The sequence below is a fragment of the Mercenaria mercenaria genome, chromosome 15 (assembly GCF_021730395.1).
Source record: "Mercenaria mercenaria strain notata chromosome 15, MADL_Memer_1, whole genome shotgun sequence".
NCBI lineage: Eukaryota > Metazoa > Mollusca > Bivalvia > Venerida > Veneridae > Mercenaria > Mercenaria mercenaria.
Window position 1 is genome coordinate 55,234,567 of NC_069375.1, and position 20,786 is coordinate 55,255,352.

Sequence of the window (20,786 nt, forward strand, 5' to 3'; positions counted from 1 at the left end):
CGAATGAAGATTTTTTGCCGATGTTTACTTTTAATAATGGTGTAATTCTGTACAATATTTTCCATTTTCGAATATGCCTGCATATCTAATGAATTTCGTTTATTTTCTTGTAAATTTCTATATTACCAAAGCTGTTTTTCTTACAGATGGAATTATGGTAATATCTGATCTCTCTCGGACTTGCCAGAGGGTACATATGACTGTTGTACACAGAATGGTTAAGACCGGAAAAAATTTGGTAGACATCAAATTCGTTGGATTTCAAGAACATCCTTTCATAAACGAGTTAAATATTTACCATGTAAATAGATGCAAATGATTATGACAGTGATTATACAGAAAACTGAAATAACTGCTTCAAGCTGTAATTAAAATCTGAATATCAAAATATTTCTTTGTTTATAGCCAAAAATGCGAAGGACGTGGGTATTTTGAACATTTTCACAAACTGCAAACAACTCATTAGTTTTAATTAGATCGTGTTTTTGGCAATTATTTAACAACCAAAAACAGCTTCCTCTTCCTAGAAACAATTTGATCGTCCTACATTAACTATTATTCTATATCTATTGTATCTATTCTATCGCGAACGTTCATTTGCAACACGTGACCGTACAATATATTACGGTATTTGGATGCACGTGCGTACAAAAATCCGGTATTTTCTGTATTTGGACGCACGCGCGTACAAAAACCTTGTATTTTCTGTATTTGGATGGTTCAACATGTTAAACATACGATTAAGCCCGAAACGCGTGAAAATGTTCCGAATGTAAATCGGATGAAGTAGGCGCTCTATGTACAGAGGTTGATTATGCGTCTTGAAATCTCGATTTAATTTGAGTTTTTTGTTTACAACACACAACAACGATTCAAGTGATTATAATGCTATCTGATTAAAACGTTCGTTAATAATCAAAAACTTAAAAATACAATAAAAAAGATCATCAGATGTTGGAATATTTGAAAAGTCGCTAAAAGAAGCCGTTCCTGACGAAACCTAGAAATTGGAAGATATCAGCCCCGACTGTCTGAATAGCTACCTAAGCAGTTTTTATTTAACGGATAAGAAACAAAACGGAGAAGATTATGAATGGCAGCGGACGGGCGGTCAGCATCCAAAACATGTCTGCTCTCTAATTCAGTTTTCATCGGATCTTCACCAAACTTGCTGACAATGTTTGTGGGCATAACATCTCGGCCAATTTCGATAACCAGCCAAATTGTACCAGGCACTCTTTGATTATAGTCCTTGAATTACTCGAAAAAAAAAACCGGGGGATTTAGCCTTGTCCGCTCTCTTAAGCCGAACAGTTTTCATCCGATCTTCACCAAACTTGCTGACAATATTTGTGGGCATAATATCTCAGCCAAGTATTATTAGCACCCAAATCGCCAAATGGCTGTTGCAGGGAGGTTGCACCATATACTTTTTTAATAATGATACGCAGAAAAAACAATATTCAATGAATTACGTATATTACGTATGCAGTGAAATAAATATAGAATAAAAAGGTTATTTAAGGCCTAACATTGTTCTGTATAATATATATTATATCAAGCTTGGAAAAACTAGAAAAGGCAGGAATACAATATTCAGCTAGAAATATCTTCTTGCGCCATGAGAAAACCAACATAGTGCATTTGCGACCAGCATGGATCCAGACCAGCCTGCGCATCCGCAGCAAAGCTACTAACATACGTACATTTTTATGAGATAAAAACTGATGTTTTAAACGTTAAATTCAAGCCTTTGTATAAATGTCATAAAAGATTGTTTGATAACAAAAAGCGAGTTATAGAAAGTGTTGTGAATATTAGCAATAAGACTGACGTATTATATTATCAAAATTATTACAGAATTCGATCTCTCTAGTATATTAGTATATTAGAATTATAAGTAACCGAAAGGTTTATACAGCGAAAGAAATTAAAGAAATCTAGTCATACCTTGTCCAAGACTTAATAGGCCTGCTTTCGAAACTAGCACTTTTTATGTCATATTTAATCTGTCCATAAATTCCGTGATGTTTGAACACGGAACTTCGTCTTCTTTGAGATAATAAGTTTTTCTGACTTCCACATTTTCGATCCATTTCACCAGAGTTTTGTTTTATGTGACTAACTTTCTTTCTAATTTGCTATGTCATCCTTGTCACCGTTTTATTAACAATTTGATAAAAAGTAATAATTTGTTTCATAAGTTTTGCTGTATCCTTTATGAGTGTACTATCTGTAACATACCATGTGTTGTCGATAACTCTATTTCAATAACTTTGCCTCTGTATGTTATAAGCATTTAAACGTTGTGTAAAAATCTATGCATCAACATATCTGATCACAGTCCAAGACAGTTGATAACTATGCTTAACTAATTCGTTTTTCGGCGACACCGTCTAAATTCGTTTTCGTTACCTATGCCACGTGACTTCTGTTTGCAAATCAAACTACTTGATAACGCATTATAGATAATTTATCAAAATGGAAGATTTATGCAACACCTGATTGGACCAGAGTGTCAATTTCTTTCACTCTGTTGATTGTGCTACGCTGAGTGAAATGTAGACAAAGCGTTTATCCTAAACGACGCTGTTCACAGTTTTAAAGCTAATTTTGGTTCAGTATATTTAACAAGAATATTGATATATCTCAAAATGATAAGTAAGTTTAATAAATATGATAAAAACCTGTTCAAATACCAACATATATCAAATTAAAGAAAGAGCTTAATACGGTCTGCGTATCACATGAATAAGGGTGTGATAAGTGTCTTTTATGTAGAGAAGTGCTTTTTAAAAGATTTTCCTTGTTACAATTGTCGTCTGTATATGAAAAGGTTTCTTGCTTTTGTGACTTATTCAGATTGCATATTAAAATGAGTGCTTGTTTGCTTTGATATATTTGTTATAAATTATTTAACTGATTTATTGTATATGAATATTTTTCTTTAGTATGGTATGCAAATATTGAACTCAGTTGAAATCTGTTTCATTATATATATGCTATATAATGACTGAATCTCATTACACTGAAAATAAGGTACACTGTGATATGACTACGGTCAAGCTTTGCTTATGAAACAGAAATATTGAAATAATTACACTTGTATGTTTTGCTTGACCTTCACTTTTTTTTATAAGTGTGACGTCATTGTCCAAAGATTGATGAATAGCGAATATGCATTTGTTAAAGCGGGGTCAGTTGGCCTATTTTAGAAATAAATAAAAATAATAAATAAAAAAAAACCTTTAATTGATTTTTTCTCATGTATTCTAGTTAAAACTTGATTTGTATCATCTTTATTAGGCCCGCAGCCAACTTTGTTCAGCTGGGACATTTGACCCCTTTTAGGGGCTGCTAGAGCTAAAACTAGAAATGCCATTATACAGCGTCTCATGAACAGCTTGTTGAATGTTTGTCATACTTGGTCTGGAGCATCATTATAAGGTCCTCTTCCAAATTTATTTATATAGGAACTTGGGCCCTATCAGGGACCACTATAGCTAAAAGTAGATATGCCTTTCTTCGCATTAACCACTAAAATGTAATGGATTTTTATCAAACTCGATGTGTAACAATATCGTAAGGTCTCCTGCTATTTTGTTACAAATGGGGATAGGGACCAATTAAGCTAAAAATATAAACACGTTTAATGACTTCTCCTCATGAACCGCTTCATGAATCTTCATCAAACTACTGCTGTAATTATTCGTCTAAGGATAAACGAAACAAAATTGCTACCCTACGAAACCTTTGCGAAAAATTAAAAGAGAACCATTTAAATTGTTAAAGTGCGGTGTTTAGTTTTGCAATTTGAAAAATGTGATTATATATAAATGAAAGATGAAAAATTCATAAACTTCTTTCCTTATTACAATTCGCCGACCATCATTTTTAAAGATATTTCTTGTTTGCAATATCGACGTCTTGACGTTATCGGGGTTTCTTGTATTTGAGTACAGCTCATTACGATTCGTGTGTAATTACCAGAGGAAATTAGATCGTTCAATCTAGTAAGAAACCAGGACAGTACGAATAGGCCACAGTCTGATCAATCAATTATTTGAAGTAGATCTGTAAATTAGTTAATGTTAGAGTAACAAACCCTATCTGAACATTTACAGAAATGTGAAAGTGGTTTTCCAGATACTGTAATTTAGATATGTGGAAGATATATCCCTTTGTTTAAGAATATAGAAGTATCAGATGATACATAAATTCTTTATTTGATTGTCGTTGAAGTTTTGAGTTTTAAAATACATTGTAGAGCAGCTCTAAATTCGCCGTGTCATTCATACATTGTAACTGAACATAAAAAAGGCATCAAAGTGCATTTGAGCCGTGCCATGAGAAAACCAACATAGTGGGTTTGCGACCAGCAAGGATCCAGACCAGCCTGCGCATCCGCGCAGTCTGGTCAGGATCCATGCTGTTCGCTAACAGTTTCTCCAATTCCAGTAGGCTTTAAAAGCGAACAGCATGGAGCCTGACCAGACTGCGCGGATGCGCAGGCTGGTCTGGATCCATGCTGGTCGCAAACCCACTATGTTGGTTTTCTCATGGCACGGCTCATTTATAAACGAACAGGATTTTATCAACTACCACGTAGCTGGTTTTCAAATACATTATCAATTTCGTCTGATCAATAATGGAATATATATGGTAACCCGTGATTATCATTCCTTGACGACCCAATTCTTATTTTGAATAAAGCTTGAACGTATACAATGTACAGAAGACATAATGATCATCTATTTTTATCAAATATCAAGCGTGAAGCTGTTGTATATCAACATACCTGAAATTATATTCATCAAGCTAACTTTAATCCTTGGTCCGAAGTATTGAGAAGTTGTTTATTTCTTCCATGTAGGATAAAGCATTACAATTACGTTCGGCACATGCCGATTAATGACATGTAAATAATTATCAGGCTATTACAGTGTCAACGATTCCCCACATTAGATGTTTTTGTAATTCTATCGGTCTTTTTCTTTGATTTTCATGAAACTATACATAAATGTAGATTACTATAGGATGGCAGTGCAGTTAAATCTTTCACCAGGATCTCTTCAGTAATTGCAAAGTTATTTCCCTTCAATTGACTGAAAATTCGTGAATTCTTACAAAACCAATTAACCAATTGATGGATCTTCATGAAACGTAATATACAATTACAGATCACTAGAGGACAGTTTTCCCCTTGAATAGCAAGAGATTGGAACCAACAAACCATTACACGATCCTTTTTGTACATATTTGTTTATAGCTGGAATTAAGATGTCTTTCAAAACGTAGTCCCCTCATTCACAGAACAACCTATTTGGGGGGTGGGGGTATAAATTTACTGAATTAGCTTGAGTGTAAAGATCGATAAAGGCGTAAGCAACAATTATATTATAACTGTATATTTGATTAAAATCTTTTTATTTCATGAAGGTGTTTTCAGCACGTTTTACAGCTTCTATCAAGAGAAACCATGAGGAGATATGAAATGTGTTGATTGCAAATACGTATATTCGTTTCAAAACTTCGAAGAGTCACGTCCTCTATTGTAACACATTACGTCGTTACCAAGCGACATTGATAACGGCAACAGTTCAATTATACCACTTTTGAAGATCCCGTAACTGAGCTGTTACATTTTATGTTACAGGATTGGACAATGATAAATGTTTAAAGTTAATTAGCGTCATCTGAATTGACTCACGCACACAATATGGTTTAGACTGGTATATATTTATCCTTAACCCTATTTCCATTACTGTTTATTACTTTTCTACTGACTGTACAATGTTGATAACACATTTCGTCATTATAATTATACCTTAGTATTGGTCTTTCAGCACATTTGTATAACTTTCAGCATATGATAACATTGTCAAGCTGCAAATCTTTCTCCAGTTTGTTTGATTTTCCCATATATCTAGATGTCTGTTGTAAGTGGTGAGACGTACAATATAAACAGAGACATTATTTTTCTTCTAGTCAGTTAAAAAAACAAATATATTAATTTACCTTGTTTACTTTGAAAACCTCTACAGTACAGGTATTATCATATTTAATCAGTGACGACTTCTTGACTATGACTCATACATTTCTTTCTAGTAAACATTAAAGCAAAACTTGCAAGATCTGCTTGCGGTTAGAATTGCCCCATGAAAATTAGTTCTCTACCCTGTTGTTAAAGTTTAAACAGAGTTGTACTGGTTCGTTTTTTCCATAATAATTTTGAAAGGCATATTTTCCCAGCTCAGGTCACAAATTTTAACTGAAATTCTTTATTGAAGTTAGAGTACGTATGACTGTCTATAATTGCTGCTGCGACCTGACTCAAAATATGTATATACTTCATAATAATTTGAGTGTAAACTACCGCATAATATAGGGAACAAACTCAACGATGAACAGGCAGAAAAACGGACAGGCAAACAGAGGGGCGGGTAGAAAGACGTTCAGGAAGACAGACAGGTAGAAAGACGGAGGGACAGACAGACGGACAGGCAGATGTTTTCTCAGTCTGATTTATTGCTGATATTTTTGTAAGACTTATAAGCTCATTTAATTTTAAGACCAATAGGAAAATGTTGAAAGTTAATCTAAGAAACCTATGCAAGTAACAACGGCAATGACTCAAAATGAATAGCAAACTGAAATACACCAAGCGCTTCTAGTGATATTAGTAATAACTTAAATCTGAACTGCAAAATCGTCCTATTTATTTCACAAAAGCAGCATGTTAAATATGCGAGGGCTCCACAGCTCAATAAACTTTTGTTTGATTATTTTACCTATGCCATAACAACTTTAACAACATGTTTTCCAAAAACAGTTAGATCATCTTGCATATCGAACTTTGTCAAGTAAATTACTTGAAAATAATGCTTTAAATCTTCAAGTCCTACTGCATAGTGACGTCACACAGAAATAAATTGCTCAAATTCAATCTAAACATTTTAAAGGCATCAATGTTCATAAATAATTCAATAATTCTATTGCATTATTTGTTATCTCCATTAAACATTGATTCCCTCATCAATCTAAAACGACCGTTATTTTTTGCGTAAGACGAAATTCCGATCCAGCTTAATTGATTATCTGTAAAACAGATAGTTCGCATTTGAGAGTTATGTAATAAATGTCTCGTCTTGTTTATTGTCTGATTATCAGACATTCCGTCATCTACCTAGGTTTAAGAAAGAAAGGACCTCTTTAACCTTTAGCCTGCTAAATTTCTAAAATGAACTGGTCCATCATTCAATTTGGGCAATACCATTTATTATTCAAAGGTGTGGTCACTGAAAATTTACTGACTGAATAGCGAACAGTGCAGGCCATGATCAGCCTTGGTCTGTACTGGTCGCAAATGCAGAATCACTTGCCGCCAGCAGGCTAAAAGTTAATAATTTTCATATTACAAATTAAAAAATGCCTTTTCATTCAGTAGGAAGTTAATCAGTTGACACTATCAGTTAGTATTTGAATCAGGAAGAGCTGTTGTTTTTGCAATGGCACAGTATAATTAATACATCATTAAAATTTTAGAACAAATGTAAGATTATTTCAAAAATACTGCACGAGGTTGACGGTCTATGTTACGTTGAAACAAAGAGTTTGAACATCTTAGTAATACTTTATTCTGTTCTCTGGTAGTCTGTCGCAAAATTACTACCAATGCCTAAAAGTAGGAGACAAAGTTCATAAAGTTGATTAAATAGCTGGTCATTGTGTTACATTGTCCTCTTTGTTTGCATTAGTTTTACTATACCTAAGCATTTTTTATGTAAATTTTGAAAATTTGTTTTTATCTATTTATACAATCCTTTGAGTTTCGGTTTAGGAGTCCGTATGACGTTGCTTTTTTATTGGTTCTTTACTGTTAGTTAAGTTCCGGTTAGGCTGTTCGTTTAGCTTTGCTTTCCTATTGGTTCTTTGTCCTTTACTTGTGTTAATTTATATATTGCGTGTACTATCTTATTAATCGTGATCATGAAGCAAATACAATCTTGTTTGACATCTATTAGTAAATTACTAAATCGTGTCCGGAAATTGAATTAGGATGACTAACACAATGACATCTATGTTACATTAAAGAACTTTCTTTCGTGACGAACCGTTTTTACTCAAAATGAAAGTAATATCATCTACGTTGATTATGATAAGAAAGGACACTTTACATTAAGATGATAAACCATGATACAATTTGTTCTTTAAAATAGTTACATTATGCGCTAATTGTTGTGTTGAGCAGTACTCTTTCTTCGAATCAAGTCAAGATACAAAAATACTGAATTTGAAAGATCCCGAATTCAAAATTCCCGAAGAGCGGTTGTGTACAGTAAACGTTTTAAGTGATTTCTTTGAAATAGATACGTGACCTTATATAGAGACTTACCCAAAGCCCTCTTTATACAAGAATAATGATCTGTTTATAGAGTGAAATTGCTGAGTGAATACCGTTTGTCAATTCTAAGCCTGTCTATGTTTTATCAATGCAATGGAAAATTAATCTATCTATGTTAACTGCTATGAGGGATAACATAGTCATGCATTTAATAGCCCTGAGATTTCTTTGATTTTGTCATATTTCTAGATATTTCCCCCATACTTTGGCGCATATATATTATAGCAGAGACTGTTCACTTTCCAGCAGCAGTAGCTTTTCCAACATATTTTACCTTGTGAAGTTCTGTGTGTTTTGACTATTTCAAAAAAGTCGTTTGTTTGTTGACAAAGTTCACCACAAAAAATGTCACACTTTCCCCAGGGCAGTAACTGATTTTATCTTTATATTGTTTTCTTTTCAGACTGCTAATCCTTGTAGTAATTATGCATGCTTTTTCATGCATAGAGGTAAAAAGTGCATGGTTGCATGAGGTTCTAGGTTAATAGCCACCTAATCCTTCAATTAAGTCTTAGCGGAGTTGTCTCCATGTTTTCCAAATATTTTACTCGGGATCAATTTTTTTCAGCTCAAATAACTCTTTTTCAGAAAATGATATTTTAGTTTTTTTTCCAGACTGTGTACCTTGATACAGTTAACTACACATATATCTAAAAAGGGACTGCCTACTTGAAATTTGTATTTTAGTTATAATGCCTTCCTTATAGGCAGGAAAGTGAAAAATAAGGTCTTTCAAGATATCCCCAGCTGACTATGTCTTCTTATATGCACTAGCAAAATCTGGTCTTGTCAAGTAATGGAGATCTCGAAATAAAGAGTATACGTACCTTGCTGAAAAAATTCACCACTGACAGTTTTAAAGCAATTATTACTTTAATTACCCATCATGTACAGATGAACAAAAGCAGAATACGTGTACCCATTGATTGAAATAGTCAGGCACTGTAAATCGCTAGTCAATTTACAAAAACACCTTTTGCACAGCAGTGCTTCGCATAATCAGTTTTTATTGTCTAATTACTCAATTTTCACAATTCTGTGGCGAGAAATTGCGTGTTTATTGGAAATTTTTATGTTTTACATGTTTTTTTAACGAATGTTTCCGCTGCTTTAGAATAATTAGAAAATATCAGAAATACACACAATTTCTCCATAATCAAACCTATATCAATCCAAAAAATAAGGTTATACATTCATTTAACATTTGCTAATGTAAAGAATGAAAGATATTTACAATTCAATTATTCTTTAATAATTATTTGCTTAAATGTGTTTTCCTCAAAAGAAACAGTTTTACATGCTATGTTTCATCTTTCGATACTTTACTTAAATTTAACGTTTATCTCTTACCTGTCTTACCTATATAATAAGGCATTCCGACGTCAGGTTAGGCACACTGTGAAACAAGCTGTTCTAGTATCATTCATTGTAATACAATGTACGACCCCTCACGAGGGTATCAGAGAAGAGAATCAATGTTCATTTTAAATGATGTTTACAAAACAAGGGAGCTACGTATATACATTTTACGTCCTTTTATGAACTTTCCTATGATAGTTACCACGACTGCACAAGCGAAACTAGACCACCCAGTCTGCTGGAGTCCTGTCAAATCTAGTATATATTTCACTATATTTCCATCTTTCAAGATCCAGCCAATGCATGTAGTCTTCTTGATATGGCAATTTTCAAGTACAATGACTAAATTGCATTATTCGATTGTGCTGAAGTTTTCAGTTGTCTTTCACAACCTACTTTTTGACGATATGGGAAAGTTATAAATGTACTATTTTTTATATTAAAGATATTGCAAACTTTAATGCTTCAATTAGTATAGTGAGCTCAACTCGTGTTAGATAATTGTTGAAGCTGTAGTGTCAGCTAGACTGGCAAAACACAAGAACATTTTAATTTCTGAGACATTGTCAAAAAATGAAATATTGCAGAAGTGCAATACAATAGGTTTATCAATGAGGGAAAATTGCAACCAACAGAATGCTATATTAAGGTAATGAAATTATTAAAAGCAGAACAAAGTACATATTAGCGATCAAATACGGAGTAAACTACTTCTCAAACGGTACTGTAAATTCAGGACTATTCGCTAGGTATCCATAGTTAGCTGATGTCACGTTTTATAATTGTTTCGTTAATTTATTTCCTCGCGTAAACTCTGATTTTAAGTTGTTATTTTTGTAAGTAGACAATCCGTACAGCAGAAGCAAAGATATAGCCTCGCAATATTTAACTGTTCTTAACATTGCGAACATTTGGTCACGCAAAAATATCTGATATAACAGAATAGCAGTTTAGATTTATCAGGGTTTAGTTTCTCAAAAGTATACTCATTGTCTTCAGTTCTCACTGTATAAGCTCACACCAGTAACGTTACAGTGTGATAACAATATTTGATCTATCAGAATTCAAATATTTATGCGCATACAGTATCTTAAGTTACCGCAAACAAATTGCAAACCGAGACAGTGACCGATACTTTTTCGTCCTTGTACAATTACTTGTCCGAAATTCACTGATTCTAAAACAACTATATTGCCTTGGTGTCCTTTTAAAAGCTGTTTAATAATAAATCAAAAACACAAAGTCCATGAGTAAATATCTATGCATAGCCTTTATCCGCATAGGCATAATGTTTTTGGAAAATGCAGAAAGATAATTTAACATTAAAATGGGGTACCGTTTCCCCTCCAGGAGCCACCCGACCGGGCTTTCCGAGACGATGGCCTTGAGGACAGACGAAAGGACAGGTTATTCCGGTTTAAAGGCATTCTGTGACAATGTTTATCAAACCCGGCTTTTGTGTAATTTAAACCAAGCATGCTGCAGACAGAGTAAACGTTGCTTTTGTTGTCGTAGGCGCGGTCAAGCAAAACTGTACAAACGACATTTAAAAGGTCCATGCATGCCTATAACCAAGTTTTGTAAACACCCAAGTGATTTATAAGAATTATCGTCTTTTTTTATTTTAGTTCTGAGTGCAAAATTTGCAATCAAGAGAACGTACTTGAACAAATTTTAGAAAGGTCCATCAAAAAACACTTAGAGTTTGATGAAGATTTGTCAAGCGGTTCATGAGAATGCTTTTTAGTATTTTGCTTTTGTGGCTTCTAAATTTTGTCTAACAAACCATTTTTGAAAAAAAAAAACTTAAGAGAAGTCTATTACAAGATGCTAGAGACCAACACTGGTGTAATTATAACGAATAGTGCCTTGAATTTTACTCTAACGTACGACTGACGATAGCTGCCGAACCGTCAACCTAATGTACTACTATGTCAACCTGAATTGTTAGTTTCGGTGAGTTAAAGAAACCTTTAAACCAACGATCGTGTTTATAAAGAGTACGATAGACTGGGATGAATATCATTTTCTTGATTCTGAATTAAGAATTTTTCTCTGCAATTTAAATTATTGCTTGCCTGTTCTCTTAATTAAGCAAAACAAATAATGACACCATCAGTTGAAAATAAATGTCAGAATGTCCTTAAATAGTCAACAAAATTTAATTATAGATCGCTATCTGTTCAAAAAATGACAGTCTTTTACACCCACCATTTAAGTGATCTTTCAAAGGTGATTTAATGTCATCTCTATTTGCACATAATTGATATTTACTGCTTTAATCGGATGTTGTTATTTAGAGACAGTACCTAACATTTTTATTAATGGATACGACACAAAAAATAACGGAGGTTGATTATATATAATCGAGTGTAAAACTCAAGTATTGATTTGATCAGATGCATGAAGATTATTTAAAAATTCGTGATTTCTATGATTTTATTTCACGGAACTATATTTGTGACTTTGTTTAGAAGTATTTAAGTTAATGATAATGGGTATTAATTTTTCTTTATAAATTATCTCAATTCCGACAAGATTATTCCATAATGAAAAAGCTTTGAAGATTTAAAGAATACGAAAATTCTTCAAAAAAAAAAATTGCAAAAGTTATTAAATTAATAACGGTATCTGGTCTAAACGGAATGTCCTTTTTTTCGTAAGATCGTATTCCGATAATAACATAACATAATCAATGTACCGTTTTGCGCAACGTCATACTGAATTTAAATTCTCGAATCATTCCTGATTGGATTTCTTACCATGGGTGCTGTGTTATCTCATCTGAACTGATTCAATTAAATTTCAGTTTTATTTAGAAGTAATATATCACTCAACGCCACATACAATGACTCCGACGTCCTCATAATACAAATCAAGAATTTAAACACATATTTCAACGGGGAAGAAAGTGATATTTTTGTCTGTTATTCAGTCAGTCAGATACAGATTTCTTTAGATTTTAATTTACTGCACGTGTCTAACAGTTTACAATTGTGACATACCTATCATCCAAATTAATTGAAAATTTATAAGATAGCCCGATCGTCAACTTCTAACCATAAATAGACACTATAAAGCTGTCTTTTTATTTCTTATTCGGAAGTCATTAAGCACGATTATATTGTCGACATATACTTAATAATTAACGACTTGTTCGAAATCACCTCTTAAAAGTTACCAATTGTCGTGATTTTCTGCGGAATCTATTATCTTACCAGCTGGAAGCTGTCTAAATACAGAATAATATAATATTCAACATTGTGCCCGCTGTTTATGGACTTTTAACTGTTAAGAAATAATTGGGATGCAATGCACTAATCTATAATCATATTATTTTCGTAAATCAGCTAACGATTACCTAGGACTTTAATCATGAACAAAAAAGGACAATTTCATTATGTTTACATTTAATTATATAAAACATTATAACCTTATTAACTTCACAGGAAATGCTACTTTAACCGTAGAAAGGTCAGCTATAAATATTAACAGAAAAAAAGATTTGCCGACGACTAGTCATGTTTGGTTAAACATTTTTTCTAATATATGTACTTTTTCAAAACAGTAGTCAATTCTTTGTTTTATTTTACATTCCTTTCTTCAAAAGTTTTAGGAATTGCACTTGTGGCGTAACTTCGAAGATTAAGCCAAATAGTCGTGTTACCGAAAAGAAAAATAAAACTGTATTTTACAGAAACATCTCCGTTAGTTTTCGACAATAAGTTATCACATAACTGACGCTCAAATTCATATGCAACGCTACTCAAGAAACAAAACTGTAGTACAGGTCCAATATTGAGGATTGAGGATGAAACTTCCATGCATTTCTTATAGCCTTATCACCAAATAATCTAATAAAATAATCACACTTATAATAATAATCATTATTTTAAATGCATCTTGCTTAAACACTCAATACACAAGTTTGACAATATATACTTGATGACAGTAGTGTTTTGATCAAACGAAAGAATCTTTTAGATGTTTTTTATATTTAGATGTGCTTAACATTTACCGTCTGAAATAATTTCAGTTGTAATCCGGTCTTTTTGATATACAAACAAGATATGTAATGGATAATTTTCAAATATGTCAGAAGATCAATAACGTCATATCATCTGAACATTGACACTTATTAATCAATAATTTGTGGAAATTTATTAGACACTTTTATGGTTTTGGTGTCAAAATGTTCTGATACACGGGTATCTTTTATATGTAATTTAACTTTATGAATTTATACACATGTCTACATATTCAAGCATAATTTCTGCGGTGGCAATTTTCTGAGAATAAATTTTAATTCGCATAAACAGATAAGAAGAAGAATATAATATGTTTCTGGGAAACTCTTAAAGGAAAGATAAAGCATTAATTTCGCCTTGGTAAAAACAAAAACAAAATAACGGTTTACTTCACAATAATTCTAGTAATTGATGTTTACCTCCTTAACAATATAGAGACAATCCATTAGCTGTAAATACCGTAAGGATCTTGCATACTAGAATATCATGCACATTTAGTTCAAAATGTTACTAACTGCACTTCGGAAACAACACAATCGACTATAACAGAAAATATAAAAGCAGGGTTAAAACAAATATCAGAATCAATGCTTAACCAATTGTGCATTGATGAGAAATAAAGTAGCAAAACGGTTTGTTTCTCGCCTTGTCCATGGTTTGATAGTCTTGTCCTCAAAGCTTGAACTTTTAACGTCGTATTTTGCTTGACTATAAATTCCGTGATGTTTAAACACAGAACTTCTTCTTCGTTTGGACAATATATTTCTGGACACTGCGCCGAGTATATCCATTATCTTATATCATAGTGTATAGATAATTTAAACTGGTAATTTGACTATTTTATACTAAAACAACAAGTAAACATGAATGCCTATAAAACAGAAACAAGAGATCACAGAGTGATCTTGGCGCCCACCAATGTGCCATTTTTGAGTGTTACAAATTTCAAGACTTACTGACTAGCTCAAGGCCAAATTTCATTTCCGTACACAACACTGCGCATGTGGTTCAAATTCGAAAGCTGTAGCTTGAGAAATGTGAAAGTAGGTCACTAGATCAATTTCAAGGACAAAGTTCTTTGTACACAAAACTATGCATGTGCATCAAGATTGAAGGCTGTGTAGTTTGAGAAATTTGAAAGTAGGTCACTAGGTCAATCTTAAGGTCAAAGTTTATTTCGGTACACAAAACTATGCAAGTGATCCAAATTTAAAGGCTGTAGCTTGAGAAATGTGAAAAGTTCACTTCAGAACACAAATCTATGCATATGGTCAAAATTTGAAGCCTGTACCTTCAAAAATGTGAAAGTAGGTCACTAGGTCAATGTCAAGGTCAAAGTTTGTTTCGGTACACAATCCTATGCAAGTGGTCCAAATTTGAAGCCTGTAGCTACAGAAATGTGAAAGTAGGTCACAAGGTCAATCTTAAGGTCAAAGTTCATTTCGGTACACAAAACTATGCAAGTGGTCCAAATTTAAAGGCTGCAGCTTGAGAAATGTGAAAGTAGGTTACTAGGTCAAAACCAAGGTCAAATTTTATTTTGGAACACAGAACTATGCACGTGGTCCAAATTTGAAGCCTGTACCTTAAAAAATGTGAAAGCAGGTCACTAGGTCAATGGAAAGGTCAAAGTTTGTTTCGGTACACAAAAACCATGCATGTGGTCCAAATTTGAAGCTTGTACCTTCAAAAATGTGAAAGTAGGTCACTAGGTCAATGTCAAGGTCAAAGTTTTTTTCAGTGCATAAAACTATGCACGTGGTCCAAATTTGAAGGCTGTAACTACAGAAATGTGAAAGTAGGTCACTAGGTCAAAATCAAGGTCAACTCATGTCAAGGTTCATCTTGCCACTCAAAACCATACATGTGGTCCAAATTTGAATATTGTAGGTTATTGACAAGAAGATTTTAAAAGCTTTTCCCTATATAAGTCTATACGAACCATGTGACCCCCAGGGCGGGGCCATATTTGACCCTAGGGGGATAATTTTAACAAACTTGGTAGAGAACCACTAGATGATGCTACATTACAAATGCCAAAGCCCTAGGCTTTGTGGTTTGGACAAGAAGCTTTTCAAAGTTTTTCCTTATATGTCTATGTAAACCATGTGACCCACGGGGCGGGGTCATATTTGACCCTAGGGGGATAATTTGAACAATCTTAGTAGAAGACCACTAGATGATGTAACATACAAAATATCAAAGCCCTAGGCCCTCTAGTTTTGGACAGTCAAGAGGTTTTTCAAAGTTTTTCCCTATATAAGTCTATATAATCCATGTGACCCCCGAGGCTGGGCCATATTAGACCCCAGGGAAATAATTTGAATCATCTTGGTAGAGGACCAGTAGATGATGCTTCATACCAAATATCAAAGCCCTAGGCTCTGTGGTTTTGGACAAATAGATTTTCAAAGTTTTTCCCTATATAAATCTATGTAACTTATAGAAATAAACAAAGGGCCATAACTTACTAAATAATTGTTAAACAAGTCTGATTTTAGGGGGACACAACTAGGGTACCAATACATCATTCTGACAAAGTTTGGTCAAAATCCCCCAGTAGTTTCTGAGGAGATGCTATAACGAGAAATTGTTAACGGACGGAAGGACTGACGGAAGGACGACGGACCACGGACGCACAGTGATTTGAATAGCCCACCATCTGATGATGGTGGGCTAATGACAACAGCTGATTTTAACCTAATGTTGATAACAATAAATAATCTTTTCACCAGGTACTTTAATACTTTTGTACACAACAATAATCATATACGTGAAACTAATGACGAAAACTGTTTGATCAGTCCATATGGTAAGGTAATCCCAGGTAGAAATAACGACATTTTGCATTTAAGCTAGCTCCGTCATTCTGTCTTAACAAAACTCATTGAATCAATGACCATTCTGATACTATTAGGCTGATGCTGTCGTTTGGCAAATCTTATTTCAATATATGATAAATTTGTAGATTGAGTTAATTGTAATAACACTGTCCTAACTTAAATAAATTGAATTATTCTAACTTGCACGGTGTCACATATGATAAAGGCGATAAACGCCAAGATCAACTCATAATGTAGCTGATGGATTTTTCATTTTACCTTTATTGGTAAAAATACTGTCTGTAAGCTGTCGCCAATTTTTTATCAGAAATTATTCCGGTATTGGAGTGCGTAGTAATTTCTGTTGACGTTAATAACTTACTTTTTGTTCCTTTCTTTCCATGAAATCAGCCTAAAACTACCGAATATTATGATGTTAAAAATTAACCTTTGTTTTTCTAAAGACACTTCGTACGTGTGTTCACTAAAATTTACTGACTGAATAGCGAACAGTGCAGACCATGATCAGCATGCACGGATGTGTAGGCTGATCTTGGTCTGCGCTGGTCGCAAAGACTGAATCACTTTCCAGCAGCAGGCTAAACCTGCACTTACTTAGAACATCCCGCAACATGTTGGAAGTTTAAGTCCTAACAGACATGGGTTGGGTTTCGGCAGATTGGATAAAGCCGATTAACATTGTGTACAATGTAAAGGTATACTGAACGTTATCTTTTTTGACTGGTTTCCACTGAAGTAAACCGAGGAAAAGTCAAATGTTAAGGCATATGACAACCTTAACATTTAAAAAAGGACAGACAAGTTACTTTTAAATAGTATGTGAAAGAACGAGACGACCTATATCCAAGGAAAGCAACATATTTATAACAATGTTTATAAGAGAAGAAAAATTTGACAGTGATCATGAACTTTTACCATTCTAATTTCGTTTTCATCTAAATAACGTAAATTATTTGTTTTCCTAGATGTGCAGACTTCTGGTTAGCAGTTATCTCATTCTTGTCACGTTCGCATCTTTTCTTGAAATCCTCTGAAAATCCTATCAGATCCAAACATTGTCAGTTCATTTGTTATAGAGGTTTATACAGTCTACGAAATAAAGATAATTAACTTGGACCGTTTAGAAAAGTTATCATTGACCCTTAATATAACATACCACAAAATGTTTACCTGCAAATTATATATAAAACTTTCCTTTCTTTTTCAATACCACAGCCATAACATCTGAGAATATCGTCAACAATTTAATTGGGCATGTTCTTAATAGTTGCCTTAATATGTCTTGTTTAAAATTATCTCTGAAGTATCATTAATAATAATGGTCTTTGAGGAAATTATTATGTTATCAGCGGGTACCTGATTTAAAATCAATGTAGCATAACATCAAGTATAATAACATCACATATCCTGCAGTTTTTGAAATTTGACTATTAAGGAATAATAACAAAGCTGTTACAAAGTTGAATACTAAAACTAATCATAAATCTTTTAAAGAAAAACTTGTAGTAATGTAGAATTGAAGTTAGAAGGTGGAATGTTTCTTCTACATTATCTATTATCATTTCCTTGCAAACCTTTTACTGATACTGCTTTTGCTGGTCTACAAAACGCAAACTTCTTTGTCTCAGAAGAACTCGGTGAATCTGTGACAACATTGCTATTGCCATATCAAATAGAGTGTAGATGATGTAGGTTGAATTAAACAAATTGACTCTGAACTGAATGTAGAGTCCGAAACAGAAACGATCGCGTTATTTTAGGGGTCCCTATATTTATGAGTGTTGCTTTTTACGTTTAGTTTTCTGCGTTGTACTGTGGGTTTCGGTTTTCGGTGGTAAGCTTGAGATAATCAAAATTATTGTATGCGGCGTTTCCTATGATCCTTTTTTTTCCTTTTATTCATATCAGAGAGGAAATTTGCTCTTTGAACCATCGCATCTTTAACAGCGTTTCCGTGTAATTTGGCGTACATATATAATTGATACATTATTGTACAGTTCTTGACATTTTAAAATGTGACGGTATCTTAAAGCCCAAATCGCCGTATCTAAAGGCAATTTTTAGTACACCAGGTAATAATTGTATTAAATACAGAAGTCAATTTACACCAAAACCATTGTTGGCTGTATTGAACAATAGCCATACCGCACGTGATTACACGAGTAGTGGTAGTACTGATACACACAAAGAAAAGTCGTATACCCATTTTGTTAATTACTAATAGATGAATGATGTCATTTTAGGAGTAAACAACAAGCTGAATAATTTGACATTATAATATCCGTAATTAAAATGATCTTAATCATTACACTTTACGTGCGGTGATCATTCTAACTATCGAGGTATGTATTAGACGATATTTGCTTGTTTTTGGGGTATATAAACTTTATTCCAGACCTTTATTGTATACTTTATTGCCAATAGTTTGGCTAAAATATTTGGCTAAAATATATATTCTCTATGTACAATTCCAGATAAATAATATTAAGAAATCAACGGGGAAGATGCTACTATCATGTTTACTAGGTGGACAAAATTTAATGTAAATTAAGTTATCTTGGACATTATAACTTGTGATCAACTAAGTTATTCGATGCATTAAAAATAACCCAACAAATAAAGTCAAAGCTGAAATTAAAACAAACAATATTTTGATGACCAAAATGTCTAAAATCTACAATGGAATATATCCGGCTAAAATTGTAACATATTCACTAATAAAGATATTTTGAAAATTTACTAAGTTCCTACAACCACTTATTGAATTCTGATGTATGGTGTCAATATTATAATAATATTTTTTAAAGTGAAACCAAAAAAAAAAATGTATTGGGAAACGTGTGAAAGTAAAAGTAAAATAAAGTGTTTGTTTATTATAGAGTCACCCCTACTGAAAAGACCAGCCAAATAACTAACTCAGTCAGTTCATACTGTTACGTACTTGCTTCATAGTTCTCTTGATGATGTCAGAGCAATAAAAAGTAAAAGTAAATTGTTTGTTTATTATGGTGTCACCTCTAGTAAAAGCGCGTGCGAAGCTGGCGTATGAGGCACCTACATACAGTGAACAACATTACTTCCATATTCCTATTTTTTAATGCCAGGCACCATGCAGGTAGACAATCGGTAACCATTATTTAACTAGCTGGCGGATCACCAACCAGTCTCTCTTCAGTAATAAGACCCACCACTTACTGGGCTTGAACCTTCGACTTCCCGATTGCGGGGCAGGTGCCTTATCCATTAGGCCACCGCAGCTCGGTATTAAACTGTAAAAAGCATTATTCCATCCGATAATTTACAACAAGGGCACATTACGAGCAAACCTTTATTAACTACGTGCCGGCGACGCATGTTGATCGATTAAGAATCTAGTATGGTGGCACATATAAATGGCGGATATTAGATTTCCTGATAAACCTAATCTTGATCTTGACATCTAAGAAAGAAACAGAAAAAATATTCTGTCATAAAAATAGTTTGATCACACTAGAATTTTTTATAAAACTAAAATCCATAAACACAATCTATATATATCCATTGTTGTATTTTGTACAATGTTATAGTTGCATTTAATGATAACGAGAAATGTGACAATAAATTTAAATCTGCTGGCTTATATACGACTTATAAACATTTTTCTTTATACGAGTTTTTAGTTTTGTAAAAATAACAATGACATACTTGAGTACTAAATGAAAATATGACTGATAAGTTATCCCCAAGCAGAATTTCTTATTTTTTTCTATGTTGAGAACGTAATTTGTGAAACTAGATTGGAGTCCTGTCAAATCTGGTATATCTATATTTCACTATATTTCATCTTTCAAGATGCAGCCTTGCAGCCTTCATGAAATGGCAATTTTCAAGTACAATGACTATATTGCATTATTCGAATTAGCTTAAATTTTCAGTTGTCTTTCACAACTTACTTTTTGATAGTAAAAGAAAATAAACAAACAAATTCGATGAATTGGTATCCCCCGCCGAAAGGGTTTGTGGTCAGGAATGGCAAAAAGATATATCCGGCAAAAAGTGACCAAGGCAAGATGGTGTCCAGGTGTGGGTACACGACTTCACATGTTTATGATGAATGTTCATGGAAAAGAATGAAAGACGTTTGACGAAATTCTACCAATTGGTTGGTTTGTT